Raw genomic sequence first — 16489 nt, 5'->3', positions numbered from 1 at the left:
GGGTGAGGTTAGGCTATTGGGTACTGACTTAGTTCAGGATGCTATAGTGAAGGTCAAAGTGATTTAGGAACGGCTTCGCACGGCACAATCTAGACATAAGAGTTATGCCGACAGGAAGGTTCGTGATGTTGTTCACATGGTGGGGGAGAAGGTTCTGCTCAAGATTTCACCCATGAAGGGTGTGTTGAGGTTCGGGAAGAAGGGCAAGTTGAGCCCCCAGTATATTGGGCCTTTTGAGATACTTAAGAAAATTGGGGAGGTGGCTTATGAACTTGCTTTTCCACCTAGTCTATTGGGTGTTCATCCAGTGTTCCATGTATCAATGTATCCATGTATCCATGCTCCGAAAGTATGTCGGGGATCCGTCTCACATTCTGAATTTCAGTACAGTATAGTTGGATGGTAATTTATCTTATGATGTAGAGCCGGTGGCTATTTTAGACCGGCAGGTTCTAAAGCTGAGGTCAAAGAACATAGCATCAGTGAAGGTGCAGTGGAGAGGCCAGCCAATCGGAGAAGCTACTTGGGAGATTGAGCAGGAGATGCAGAATAAATATCCACACTTATTTGAGACTCCATATATTATTGTAAACCCGTTCGAGGACGAACGTTTGTTTAAGATGGGGAGAATGTAACGACCCGACCGGTCGTTTTGAATATTATAACCCCCTTCCCCCATTTACTGCTCAATTTGTGCCTTGCAATTGGTTTATGACTTATCGGGTTAGTTGGTTCGAGTCCGGAAGGAATTAGGAATGAAATGAGACACTTAGTCTCATAATTGAAAATTTAAGTTAGAAAAGTGGACCGGATATGGACCTATGTGTAAACGACATCGGATTCGAATTCTGATAATTCCAATAGCTTTGTATGGTAATTTTGGACTTAGGAGCGTGTCCGGAAAATTATTTGGAGGTCCGTAGTGAAATTTGGCTTGAGATGCCATAAGTTGATTTTTTGGGAAGTTTGACAGGGGGTTGACTTTTTGATATCGGGGTCGGAATCCGATTCTGAAAATTGGCATACCTCCGTTATGTCATTTATGGCTTGTGTGCAAAATTTGAGGTCAATCGGACGTGATTTGATAGGTTCCGGAGTCGTTTGTAGAAATTAGAAATTTCAAAGTTCATTAGGCTTAAATTGGGGTGTAATTCATGGTTTTAGCGTTGTTTGAGGTGATTTGAGGGTTCGTCTAAGTTCGTATGATATTTTAGGACTTGTTGGTATATTTGGTTGAGATCCCAAGGGCCTCATGTGAGTTTTGGATGGTTAACGGATCAAAAATTAAACTACAACAGCTGCTGCAATTTCCTTCTGCTAGAAATCGAGCCTAGAATCGAGCCTAAATATCGAGCCCAGAGTCAAGCCACGATTGAGACCAGGGTCGAGGGCCACGATCGAAGGCAGGGTCGAGGACCAGAATCGAGGCCCTGGATCGAGGGCCATGATCGAGGGTCAGAATCGAGGCCCTGGATCGAGGCCCAGAATCGAGGCCCTGGATCGAGACCCAGGATCGATGACCACGATTGAAGGCCAAGATCTAGGCAGGATCGAGGCAGTCTGGGTAAAATTATAAAGTCGGAACTTCGTCCCATTTGCCATTTTTGACAAATTGGAGCTTAAGGAGAGACGATTTTTAATAGATTTTCAAGGAAAACTTGAGGTAAGTCCCTTGTGATCATTTCTACTACATAATATTGAATTATTATCGAATAATCCGACTAGATTACATGATTTTGAGGTGTAAATCGGAGATTGGAACTTAGAGATTTGGAAATAAGATTTGTAGATTTGAGGGTCGAGTTGAGGTCGGATTTTGGTAAAATTTGTATGGGTAGACTCGTGGTTGAATGGGCTTTCGGATTTTGTAACTTTTGTTGGGTTCCGAGACATGGTTCCCACGGGTGATTTTTGAGCTAAAATTCGGATTTTTATGAAAAAATTATATTTTCTTATGAAATTAATTCCAATAAATTTTATTGACTGAAATGAATTATTTGTGACTAGATTCGAGGCGTTTTGAGGCCAATTCATGAGGCAAGGGCTTAGCGGAATAAGAATTTCACAGTCTGAGGTAAGTAATAGTTTTAAATCTGGTCCTGAGGGTATGAAACCCCGGATTTTTGTATCATGTGATTACTTTGGAGGTGACGTACATGCTAGGTGATGGGCGTGTGGGCGTGCACCGAGGGGATTATGACTTGGTCCGACCCGTGAAACTGTAAAGTTGAATAATTTGTTGCTAGCTTTATGCTCTCTATGTGTTGTGGAAATTTGACTGTAAGACATGTTAGTAATCATGTTTAGGCTATATGTTGGTACTGCTGGGACCCACAGAGTTCGTGTACATATTGAATTATCTGCTAAATTGTTGTTTGATACTCAGTCACAGTTTACTTGTTTATTTTATCTGAGTCTCTATTGTTCATTATTGATGCATCATATCATTGTTGTTTGGGTTGATTTCATGATTATTGAGAGCCCGAGAGACTGGAGAGATTTATGACTTAGTGAGGCCAAGGGCCTGATTGTGAGATGTTAATACTATGGCACGTGAGTTGTCCGTGCAACACATGAGTTGGCCGTGCAGATTATAACGCTTGGGCTGTAGGAGCCCCTCCGGAGTCTGTACACCCCCAGTGAGCGCGGGTACCCATTGAGTGTGAGTGCTGAGGGCTAAGAGTTGAGTGGTTGAGCTGTTATGACGAGTTGGGTATCTGTTGCCTGAGAGGTTGTACTTGTTTTTCATTTGTTGTTGCACTTAGTCACTATCTGTCATTGATGTGAAATTATCTGAAAGATTTTATATCCGGATTACATGAAATTGAACTGTATAAAATTAAATTGACTTAAACTGTCGGATTTGGAAGTATGTCTATTCTTTGTTGTAATTACTGAAAATGAACTATAATTGTATAGCTCGTCATTATCTTCAGTTCCTTAGTTATTATTGTTACTTGATGAGTTGGTTGTACTCATACTATACCCTGTATTTCGTGTGCAGATCCAGGTGTTCCGGGACATAGCAGATGTTGATCATTTCGCGCAGTTGATTTTCAGGAGATTTTGAGGTAGCTGCCGTATTCCGCAGACCTTGTCTCTCCTTCTCTATCTCTTTGTTTACTGTATTTGGTCTCAGACTATTATAGACCGTATTTTCCAGACTGTATTCATGTTAGATGCTCATGTACTCAATTACACCTGGTTTTGGGGAGTGTTAGTGTCACAATTTGTGGGATTTTGTATTGTATTAAATTATTATATTTTCAAACTTAAGAGAATTTGTGGTTCGTCGAGATTATCGGCTTGCCTAGTATCGAGCATAGGCACCATCACGACAGGTTAGAATTTTGGATTGTGACAGTTTCTTTATTTTTTTTATTGGTGGAACATTTGGAGATTTACCCCTGGTCCCATTTGGGGGGTAATGTTTTGGAATATCTTACCCCTAGTCCGTTTTGGGGTTTTTTGTATAAGACCATTAGGTTGGAACTAAGTTCATACTTAGTGTTAACCAAGTTATTGTAATATCATCTTCTAAGTTTTTGTTCAACTTCTATGATATTTTATTTCGAGTTTTTGTACTACTCTTTTGTTATGCATTAAAAATGCTTCAGTACTTCATGACTTTTTGAAACAAACACGATTTATAAAAGAGGGCCCTTTTATATACGACACTTAATGAAGAAGACGTCTCAACTTCATAATGGTGTAAACATACGAAAGAAGAAATAGGAACACACACGTTTCTTTGAATAACTTTGAGGAAGTTTTGTATCTTTCGAACTTTCAAATTGTATAATACTTTACATGTATTCAAGTATCATCTGTAACTCTTTCGTAACTGTTTTTTTTACAACAGATTTTACAAAATTCAAGGGTATATCTTGTAACCCATAACTAAATATTGCCATTCGTAAGATTTTGAAATTTACATCCACGAGTATATTCTTCATAGGTTTTTGAATTAGGCTTGCGTTTTTGGCTCTTGACTTTGCTCTTAACTTTCGATTTGTTGGGTAGACCATAAGCTTGACTTGAATTCTAACTTTTCCAGTATTCTTTGCCTTCCATTATATATATATATATATATATATATATATATATATATATATATATATATATATATATATATATATATAGTCCCCAAGTGTTTGAGTTTTGAAGTATGAAATCTCGAGCACTTGATTATTCCTTTCATGTGGTCCATTTCCTGAAAAGGAAAAACATACGGGACTCGGAGGTATATATAATTTAGATGATGACTGCTTAACCCTTTATATTTCCATTAGAAAGGTTGCAACCCTATACCAGGAATAATGTTGCTTCCGTATGTCTTTCAGGTCTAATATCATCACTTGGTATGGGCTAGCTTTTTACCTATCATCTAAAATTATTATTATAATTTTAACTGTACAAAACACAAATCGTAATTGAACGATACCTGACCGTGGGTATTTCTTTTGCTCAAAAATAGTATTTCTTTAAATGAACAACATTCCAACTAGAGGGTAAAACCTTGTCATCCATGGTTTCTAACTCGTAGGCACCTTTTCCAGCGATACCTCAAACTTTATAGGGTCCTTCCCAATTTGGATTTAACTTTCCTGCTCTGGTTGTTTTCATTGATTGGAAAACTTTTTTAAGAACGAAGTCCCCAATTTTGAAGTACCCGAGGTGAGCCTTTCTGTTGTAGTATCATTCTATGATTTGCTTTTGTGCTGCCATCCGTATTAAAGCTGCTTCTCTTCTTTGTTCGAGTAAGTCTAAGTTTGTTTTTAATTCCTCATCGTTCGACTCTTCCGTTGCCAATGTGAATCTCGTGCTTGGTTCTCCTATTTCAACTGGGATTAAAGCTTCTGAACCGTACACGAAAATGGAGTTTCTCTCGTGGCTGCTTTTTTTGTGGTTCTATAAGCCCATAACACTCTTGGTAATTCTTCAGGCCAATTCCCTTTTGATTTTTCTAGTTTCTTCTTCAAATTATTGATGATATTCTTATTTGTTGACTCAGCTTGTCCATTTTCCACGGGATGGTAAGGTGAAGAGGTAATTCATTTGATTTGCCAACTTTGAAAGAACTCTATGATTTTCGAGCCTATAAATTGTGGGCCATTGTCACATACGAATTCTTTTGGAACTCCAAACCGGCATATAATGTTTCGCCAAATGAAGTCTTTCACCTCCTTTTCTCGTACCTGTTTGAAAGCTCCTGCCTCTACCCATTTTGAAAAGTAATAAGAACCGTACCTTTCCTTTAGCTAGTGGTAAAGGCCCTACTATATCCATTCCCCATTTCATAAATGGTCATGGGGAAATAACTGTATGTAATAACTCTGCAGGTCGATGCATATTGTTGGTATATCGTTGACACTTGTCACATTTGGCTATAAAATTTTCCGCATCTTCTTCCATTTTAGGCCAGTAGTATCTTGCTATGATTAGTGTTTTAACTAAAGATCTTCCACCTGCGTGATTTCCGCAATGTCCTTCATGTACTTCCCTCATCACGTACTCCGTTTGATTGGGTCCAAGGCACCTTGCTAAAGGACCGCCAAATATTTTTCGATATAAATTATCTCGAATTAGGCAATAACGAGCATCTTTTCGTCGAAGCACTTGAGATTCTTTCTTGCCTTCAGGTACGATCCCGTACTATAAAAAATTAACAATCTCGTTTCTCCAATCCCAGGTTAAATTATTAAAGCTTACCTCATGTTTATCCTGGTCAAGTGATGAGTGAAATAAATGTATTACAATAGAATTTTCTTTACTCGTTACTTCTGCAACTGAAGCAAGGTTAGCCAACGCGTCTGCTTCTGCGTTTTTTTCCCTGGGTATTTGCACGATCTTCCATGATTGGAATTTTCTGACCAGTTCTCGTGCCTTTTCCAAGTATTGTTGCATTCATGCTTCTCTAGCAGTGTAAGTCCCCTACATCTGATTGACTACCAGTTGAGAGTTACTTTTAATAATGATTTGCTCTATGGAGAGTTCTCGTGCTAGTTCCAAACCTGCAATTACAGCTTCATACTCTGCTTCATTATTAGTAATAGGGTAATATTTAATTGTTTGTCTTATACTTTCACCTGAGGGTGGGATTAAGACAACACCTAAACTGGCTCCAGTAAAAATTTGTAATTCCTTTTCTACTTCAGGAATTATTTTTGTGTTAAAATCTGTAATGAAATCTGCTAAAACTTGAGACTTTATTGTTGTTCTAGGTTGATAAATAATGTCATATTCACTTAGTTCTATTGCCCACTTGGCTAGTCTGCCTGACAATTCTTTTTTATGCAAAATATTCCTTAATGGATATGCAGTTACTACGGAGATAGGATGTCATTGAAAATATGGTCTCAATTTTCTAGCTGCCATGACTAATGCTAAAGCTAGTTTCTCTAGATGAGGATATCTAGTTTCAACATCTAATAAAGATTTACTAACATAATAAATAGGAGATTGTTTACTTTTTTCCTCCCTTACTAAAACTGCACTTACAGATACTTCTGCAACTGCAAGATATACAAATAGTCTTTCTCCATCCCTTGGTTTAGACAGTAGGGGAGCATTTGTTAAGTATGCCTTCAAATCTTTGAGGTCTTGTCGGCATTCCTCAGTCCATTCAAACTGATTTTGCTTCTTCAATACTGAAAAAAATTTAACGCTTTTCTCTGAAGATCTTGAAATGAATCTTCCCAAAGCTGCAATCCTACCTGTAAATCTGAAGCTACGCCAAAAGTGCACTTTTCTGGGTTCAGTTTCATGTTATATCTTCGGAGGATCTCGAAGGTAGTTGAAAGAAGTTGAAAGATGTTGAAAATGATCTTCCGCTTGTGTAGATTTAACCAACATATAATCAATGTAGACTTCCATCGTCTTCCCTAGATGTTCTTGGAACATCTTGGTCACCAACCTCTGATATGTGGCTCCAGCATTTTTCAAGCCAAAAGGCATGACTTTGTAACAATAAGTCCCTCTGTTTGTAATAAATGAAGTTTTTTCTTCGTCTAAGGGGTCCATTTTTATTTGATTATAACCAGAATACGTATCTAGAAGGCTTAATAATTAGTGGCATGTGGTAGCATCAATCAATTGATCTATATGCGGTAAAAGGAATGAATCCTTCGGGCATGCTTTATTTAAGTCAGTGTAATCCACACAAACTCTCCATTTACCGTTCTTTTTCGGAACTACCACAGTATTAGCTAACCAATTAGGATATTTTACCTCGCGTATTGAATCGATATTTAAGAGTTTCTGTACCTCTTCATCGATCACTTGATTTTTGAATGATCCTTGCTTCCTCTTCTTTTGTTTGACAGGCATGAATGACGTATCTTCATTTAATTTATGAGTCATCACCTCCGGAGATATACCTGTCATATCTGAATGGGACCATGCAAAAAAATCCGCATTAGCTTTTAAATATTCAATTAACTTACCTCTCCTATCTGGGTTTAACCTTGCTCCGATATGAATTCTTCGATCTGGCCATTGTTCGAATAGTGGAACAGCTTCAAGCTCCTCAATCGTTGGTTTAATATTTTCGTTCTCCTCTGGCTCTTAAATTACATCTGGTCTGGAGTCCACGTCTGTTTGTTTTTATACAATTTCTAATAAAATTTGATTTACCGCATCTTTCTCACTTGCACCCACATCTTTTTGACTTGCAATCGTATCTTTTTGAATTGGTTGTATCACCGAGTTGATGCTCCTTGAAGTTTGTTGATGTCCTCGAATCTATTGAATTCCCCATTTTGAAGGGAATTTGATAACCTGATGTAATGTGGATGGCGCAACATCCATATCATGAATCCACGGCCTCCCAAGAATCACATTATAGGCCATATCCGTGTCTATAACTTGAAATTTTGTTTCTTTGATGACCCCTTATGTGTTTGTGCTTAGTTCAATCTCGCCCTTTGTAATAACGGTTGATTTATCAAACACAGATAAGGAACGTGCTTTTGGAACTACACGATCGCCCATTAGCATTTCGTTCACCACGCGTAATAGAATGATATTCACAGAGCTACCTGGGTCAATCAAAACTCGTTTTATATTAGTATCATGTATAAGTAAAGATATTACCAGTGCATCGTTGTGAGGAATCATTAATTCATCGGCATCTGCATCATCAAAGGTTATGTTTCCGTCTTCCAGAGTTTGGCGAGTTCGCTTCCCGTGAGTTATTATGAACTTTGTTGTTTTTCTCGCGGCTGTATAGGTTACGCCGTTGACTTCTTCTCTGCCGTTTATCATATTTACTGTTCTCTTTGGAGACAGAGGTTTTGGGGGCTCTTGCCTATTGCTCATGTAAGCTTGTTTGCCTTTCTCGCTGAACAATTTCGTCAGATAGCCGTGCTTCAATAAATGTTCCACCTCACCTTGTAATAATCTGCACTCTGATGTTCTATTTCCGTGATGATTATGGAACTCGCACCAAAAATCTGAGTTTCTTTTATTTAGATTTGATCTCATCTCTTTAGTCCATCATACCTTATCCCACATGCTTCTTAAAATAGCGACCAACTCGGAGGTACTCACGTTAAAATTGTAGTCCCCAATCCTTGCGTTTGTATTAGCATATCTGTTACGTTCACCTCGATCTTTTCTGAATCTCAACGATGACGAACCTAAATCTCTATTTGCGAACCTGTGATCAGCCCGCACGTTTTCGAATTTGGAACGAGCTTCTCGCCCCGAAGGTCCCATATAAGGCTCGTACCTGTTCTTACAGGACCTTTTCTCAGATTCTGACCGCCTCGAACCTGTTTTTTCTTCAACCCTTGACTGAGCTATGATATCTTCTTCGATCCGTAACTTGGTACTGTACCTATTATAGACATCATTCCATGTCGTGGTAGGGAATTCTCGTAGGCTCTCTTTAAGCCTACTCGTAGCTTCTGAACTTTTCTCGTTTAAATTGCTTTCAAATGCCATGACTGCCCAATTGTCAGGTACTCTTGGTAGCAACATTCTTTCACGTTGGTATCTGTATGCGAATTCTCGAAGCAATTCTCTATCTCCTTGCTTTACTTTGAATATATCCTCCATTCTCTTTTCAACTTTTTGTGCACCTGAGTGTGCTTTTATAAATAGATCTGCAAGCTCAGCAAAAGAGTCAATAGAATTTTCAGGTAAAAGAGAGTACCATGTTAACGCTCCTTTGGTAAGTGTTTCCCCAAACTTTTTGACTAGCACAGATTCAATCTCCTGCTCGGTTAAATCATTGTCTTTTACTCCCGTGGTGAATGCAGTAACGTGGTCACGTGGATCGGTCGTTCCATCGTATTTCGGGATGTCAGGCATTTTAAACTTTTTGGGAATTGGTAATGGAGTTGCGCTTGGTTTCCATGATTTTTGTGAATATTTGTCGAAATCAACTCCTTTGATCATATGTGGTATGCCGGGTATTTTCTCAATACGGTCATTTTGTTCTTTCACCTATTTCGGCAAGGTTAGTATTAAAGTTTGTAAATCAGAATTATTAGGCGTACCTGGTCTCCCATCACATGACTCGTTGGGAGTTCCTCCGCTTCCAAAATTAGCCAACCATGATCGTGGAATTTCCACAGTTGCAGTATTGTTTGATGGAGGTGTGGGTGGCACAACTGGTAGTCCCCTCACGAAAGCGTGGAGAGTATCATTCACGTACTCAGCAATTAACTGCTTCACAGCATCCTACTTGACAGTTTGTTCATTTCCATATTGTTCATTGTTATGAGTAGTGGATCTTTCGGGTGATGCTTCTCTTGAATTGCGTGGGGTTCCTTGAGGTGACGGAACTGGAGTCCCTTCCACCTGCTGGTTGTTGTCATTGACATTCGACATGATTCAGTTGAGAGAGAGAGTGATTTGGAAAGTAAGAGAAGATTATCAGATTCTCGGTAACAAAACCAATTTGTTTAACCAAAGAATTAGACTCTTAGTCAAAGCCTATTTTTAGAAGTACTCGGGTTACTGATAATCAAGAAATTTAATATTCTCTCAGAAATAAGTAAGAAAATTGGAATAAAAAATGACAAAGTAATCAATAGAAAGCACAAAAAAGTAATTATATTCCAATAATAATCATAACGTCCCTGTACAAATGACATTTCTTTTCCTTATATAGGTCTTCAAGTACAACGTCTTTTCCCTTTTAAGACCGAGTCATTATGAGAATTAATGACATTAATGAAACGTTATAATTAGTAATCATAATTGTTCGTGAAGATTCTGTAATGTTTGTAATTATCCACGCTCATTAATTGAAGATCTATGAATCTGCCCTTTTTACTGTCTTGGTTCATTCCACCGGTGCCTCTTCATATAACTTAAGAGACTCGAGCAACCATTTCTTTTCACCTCGTGGGTAATTTGTTCGTATCTGCTGTGACTCGTGTCTCTTTTAGTGCTCCTCTCCAGTTGTCGCTTTTCTAGTGATCCACGTGCCTTGCTATGTCAACCACATAATTAACTCCGCGTGTAACATTTATTTTTACCAATACAACTATCATTTTATATAGTAGAAATTTTATCTTAAATTTCAAAAGGGAAACTTAGGTACGTAGACCTTTGGTCCTGGTCCTGATAATCCGAAGTCATCTTCTCCACAACATGGATATTTCTCTGTCAAATGTGGGGTTTAACATTCCGTATTCCAATATTTGGGCATAAGAATAACTTAAAATTTTTGATTCTTTTTAATCAGTAGTTTTTCTTTGAATTTTAGTTGGAAATTTCGTTAGATGTCCGTTTTTCACCATACAGGGAAATATTTTGATTGGGAGTCGAAAATTCTGTTGAAACTAGCAAGACTCATATTATAATTGAACTGCTTATAGCCACTGTTTGGCCGAGATTGAACAGTTTTCTTTTTGAAAAAGAAAAGATAAAAAAATAGTTGAGGGTACTGCTACAGATCTTTTTATAATTTCCCATACAACTACAAAAGCTTTCTTTAATTAATAAATAATTAATTGTCCTATCAATAGATTGGTCAGGTTATATTCTATTTGGAAGTAGGTCAAAAGCGTACTACTACTACTACTGTCATAATAATTGAGGTAGTAGATTGGTCACAGATGTTATGCGAAATCTTTGAGGATTTATTGATTTTTTCCACTTACATTTCTTTATTCAATTATTTATGAAATAAATTTTTACCTTTCTATACACTATTAGAAACTTTATTACCTTTTTAATTTAAATTTTAATTTAATTACATAGATATATATATAATTTATCAATTATATACATTTTAGGAATTTAATGAGAATTAATTAACTCTTATAATCTCGCTAACATACATAACTCACTCCCCCATGTTTCTCTGTCCATACCCCCACGATTCTGTACTCTCTCCCTCCATTAACGCTCTCTTCCATTTTTGTTCAAAAATCTTTTATAATATCTCTCAATCTTTCTGAATTCTCGCTCAAAATCCTACGAAATCAGTAACAGTTTAAAATTTTCCTTCCCTTACAATGAAGAAGAAAGGACTTCCGAAGAATAGCTCTAAAAAAGCTAATGTTTGTGATATTCCTACATTTGTTTTGGGTGTTTTCTCACAGGATTCACTCAAAAAAGTAGTGAAATCAACACATGCAAAACCACAGACAAAGTCCAAGCTTTTCTCTCGTGAAGATAAAGCAGAAGCTCGAACAAAAATCAAGCATTACAGGGATGCTGTGAAGCTTCGACATATGCTAAATCAGTAAAGTAGAAGGGCAAAGAAATTGCTCGTGATGATGATTTCGTCGAAGAAGAAGTTATCTCGAAACCTGCAAAAAAAAAAATAATCAAAGTTTCTCCTACCGTCAAACCTTCAAAAAAGAAGAAGGTTCAAAAATCTCCTAAAACCATACCCCAACAACCATTGGAGAAGGTAAAATTTTAGTAGTTACAATTTTAGTTTTTTTTTTAGTTACAAAACCCGTTCTCATTCTCATGACTATACATATTTTTTATTTTTCTGTATTTGTAGAAATTTTATATACATTGTGTATATTTGTTATTAGTTATCAACTTTTCTACATTTCCTTGAAAATTATGGATTTCTTGTACATTTTTCGAAATTATTTTGTTAGGGAATGTATTACATGATTTAGTTAGTTTTATTGGTTATTATTTGCTCTATTTATATATGTTAGTTTTATTTTCTGTAAACAAATTGTATATATTATGTCTAGTTGTTAGTTTCTAATTTTTTGCTCTAAATATAATTTTATCTGTGCATTTGTAACTTCAATGTAGTCATTTGTTATATATGTTTACTAATTTTATAACTTACTTATATGCAATGTATTAATGTCTTTCTGACTGTAGCTAAAATATAGTAGAATTGTGGTTATTTTATTTTTTGATCTTTAAACAAGTTTTATTAACTTACTGTTTCTTTTGGTGCAGAATCGAACATTTTTTACACCCATGATGTTGATTATGGCATCACTAGGTTCCAGACATTATCCGACCCTGATGTTCCTCGCCAAATCAACGTGTTATTGTCTGAAAATAGGCTAAAGTTGTTTAAAAAGACATGTTTTGGGCATTTTCTTTCCCTGCTCAAAATATGTACCCAAAATCACCCAATTCACCTTCTCGTGAAGTATGAATTGAATGCATCCGGTTCTCATTTTCTTACATCAAAGATAAAGGGTGAGAGGCTGAACTTTAGGTTGAGGGAGTTTGCCCTTATCAATGGCCTTATATGTTTTACAGAAGTAACGAACTGTGGTTACAAAACTAAGTATGACAGTAAAATAATGAGCAGTTATTTTCCGAACAAGGAAAAAGTTGAGAAGTCATACTTGAAACTAATTATAACCAGCCGTAGTTGGGTGAATGATGAGGATGCAGTCAAACTGTGTATTCTCTATATGATAGAATTCTTCCTCTGTCCTTCAGAGAAAGATAATAGTTTGATAGACCATTTTAGGTTATATTTGGTGGACTCGGGGCAGTATGCGAATTTCGCATGGGGTATCGAAACTTATACACAATTGCTTCAGTTTGTTAGGCATAAGTTGAACCTTTCTGTGCATTTTTAACTCATTCGAGCATCCGACAGATGCTCCATATCCATCTGGACATAAGCAGACAATGGGAATAGATGACAAGAAAGATATTGTGAAACAATTAAAAAAATTAAGAAAATATGTTGATAAGGTAACATCTTAAGATAATCCTATCTGGTTTGTTTAATTTATGTTATGAAAATTATTTATTTAACTCTTTCTATTTTAATACGTAGGTCGATTCAGACCTTGGATTGTTCAAGTAAGAGGTATACCTAATTTTTAATTTTTAGTCTTCTTATATATATATATATATATATATATATATATATATATATATATATATATATATATATATATATATATATATATAAGCCTCTAATTGTGAGATATATTATAACTATTTTTTATTTTTTAGGTTTTTCAAGAATTAGGTAGCATTCGACTGCTACTCAATGATTCAATCAAATTTGTGTTACAGGCAATAAAAATTCAACAAGATACGAACATTGATACTAAGGTTTCATTCGAAATATATTCATTTTGGATAATAATGTTTACTATGTTTATGTTTATATTAGCACTAGTTTTTCCGCACGTGCGTCGCACATGTATGTTAAGTTATGTAATACATGATTTTGTAAAATAAAAATAATATTATTAAACTAAGCTTTGAATAAATAATTATACATAAAAAAGATAAAGTAAAAATTTCTATGAATGATCAATATTGATCGTCGTGTGATTACTTCTTTGTCGGGGTTCATCTGTTGGATATTTAGGTACTAATATTAATTATTATTATTCTATGTCCCTTCGAACATTAGCAATTTTATTTATTGATCATGCCATTTTATCTATACATACATGCCAAGATATGTTTTTACCCCAAGATGGAAATATGTTGAATGGAAATTTGTTGCATTCTATACAAGGAAATTAAACATAGCAAAATCATGACAAACACGTACACAAAAAATCAGGTAAATCTAACAAAGTTATTTGTTATCGATTAATATTGTAGTTTTGTCACAATTCGTATACTCATCACATAATAAACTTAAAGGAAATAAATGAAAATTAATTGTAATATTATATGTTACTACTTGATAAAGATGTACATAGTGATAGATCATTCGGGTAATATTATTTATACCTAAAAAATAAATAAGATAACCGACACACATGTACATATAATTTTTTTATATATATATATATATATATATATATATATATATATATATATATATATGTGTGTGTGTGTGTGTGTGTGTTTACATGCATGTGCATCTATATATATTCACATATATTATATTGGGCAGCTATGTGCATAAGGTAACCCGTGTTCACGCATAGTCCAGGGAAGGATCGCATCCCAAGGGGTGTAATGTGAACAACCTACTCTTATGCAAGCATTAGTGGCTGTATCTACGGCTCGAACTCGTGACGTATAGGTCACACGGAGATAACTTTACCGTTTTTCCAAGGTTCCTTTCATTCACATATATTATATTATTTGATAAAAATATTTATATTTGTTTTTATACTAAAAAAATTACATCCACTCAATCAGTAAAACATGTACACTTTAAGAAACACAACTGAAAAAGCAAACAATAAACTGATTACTTAAAGTTATATTCGAATAGTACAATAACCTACTCGAACATCTATGATAATCCTTCTGTTTTAAAAAGATTGGCACTATTACTATTTGGGAAGTCTATGAGGTTGTTTTTTGACCACGTTTTTCTTCAATATTTTATAAATATTTTAAATTATGATTTATTATGACCTATAATATTCTTTATGTAGTTTCCGAAAATATAAGTTTTATTTTCAAAAACTTAAAAAATTTATGTCCAAATTCACAGTCAAAATTAAGTACTTTGACTCTCACACTTCGAACTATGTCAATCTTTTTGTAACGGAGGGAGTAATAAATTTTACAAAACTCACAATAAATGAAGTTTTAGAAAGTAAAAACCTGATTTAATTGTTATTTTCTCATCATTTTGATTCTGATGTCATCTTTTTGGCTATACAATGTCAAGATCGCAAGTATCTTATATTGGAAGTGACGAAGGAATTTCCACAAGTATCAAACAGGAAAATGCAGTTGTACGTGCAACAAGGCCATATGGAAGTTTTTCTCCGGCCCTTGACATACTTGAATGCATTTTATATAATTTTTCCTTTGTGCCTCTTTATATATCTTTAATTTTGTTTGCATCGCTTTAATTTGATAGTATTTGCTTTGACCATCTTTACAATTTCAAAGTCGGGCACTCCATCATCAAATCAGAGGCTTTAAATATCATTATTCTCTATATTTATATAAAATTTGCTTCCGAGAAAAGTGCATTGTGCAGCCTTTGCCATTTTAAAATGCCATTTCCGCTTGGTGTAGTATTTGCTCAACATTAGCAACATAATCACCACTCTAGTCGGGCATTCATATTATTGACAAAAAATACCACATGCATAGTTCCATTCTTTTCTCTTTCATTTAAAAAAATTGAAAATTTGTTGTAATACCTCGAAAAGAAAATTGGCAGTGTCTTACTCATTATCCAAGTCACAGGATCCACTTCTAACTTTGAGTGGAGACCCTTGTTACTCTTTCAATTTCAAAGAGAGACACTCATTTTAACGAAACGGTGTCAACATGCCCAACTGTGAAATTTTCATTTCAAAGAAATCTGGTACCATATTTCTTTGTATAAATAAAGAAGTAGAGATGGAAGAATCACTATATGTCATATACAGAATTTCGGTATATCGTACTCCTGCGATTTCAAAATAAAAAATGCTATACTTTTGAAGAAAATATTTTTCCAAACTTCTGTGTAAGTCACATTGGAAACAGAAGATTTGATTTCGGAAGCAATTATTTATTGCAAAGTCAAACAATTTATAGGGAAGAAAATATCAACTTAAGATGAAAATATGCAACCTTTCATCTTAAGACACAACTCTTCACTAAAATATTTTATTTATCTATATTTAAAACGTTGATTTTTTATTTATTTAAAAGGGCATTTAAATCTTTTAATTTTTTTGTTTTGGGTTTTTCACTTTTATAATAATATAGATTCATAAAGTATATAGCCTAACATATTCCCATTGCAGTTTACTGGCAGTTCTATGAAAAATGATGAGCATTACAAAGAAAAGAACAAACAACAGAATTCAGGCAGTAGTGCTAAACCAGTGTTGGGCATCAACAATAAAACATGTATTTTAACACAATTTGATGACAGAAAATCTATATTATGTTTACATTATATCTACATATAGCCTAAATTACCAATAAATAATCTACATTATATTTTCAATTGTTGTCTTAGATACAAGACACATGTGTGACATTCAAAATGAGAAGAATGTTCGTGTAGGTGTTGCCTTATCTCCCCAATTTCAAGGGGCATTGGAGGAAGAAACTGCAGGTATGATTTAGTACATTTCGTCTACATATTTCACAA

Source organism: Nicotiana tomentosiformis, chromosome 2 (assembly GCF_000390325.3).
Source record: "Nicotiana tomentosiformis chromosome 2, ASM39032v3, whole genome shotgun sequence".
NCBI classification, from domain to species: domain Eukaryota; kingdom Viridiplantae; phylum Streptophyta; class Magnoliopsida; order Solanales; family Solanaceae; genus Nicotiana; species Nicotiana tomentosiformis.
Note: the sequence above shows the minus strand (reverse complement) of the source record.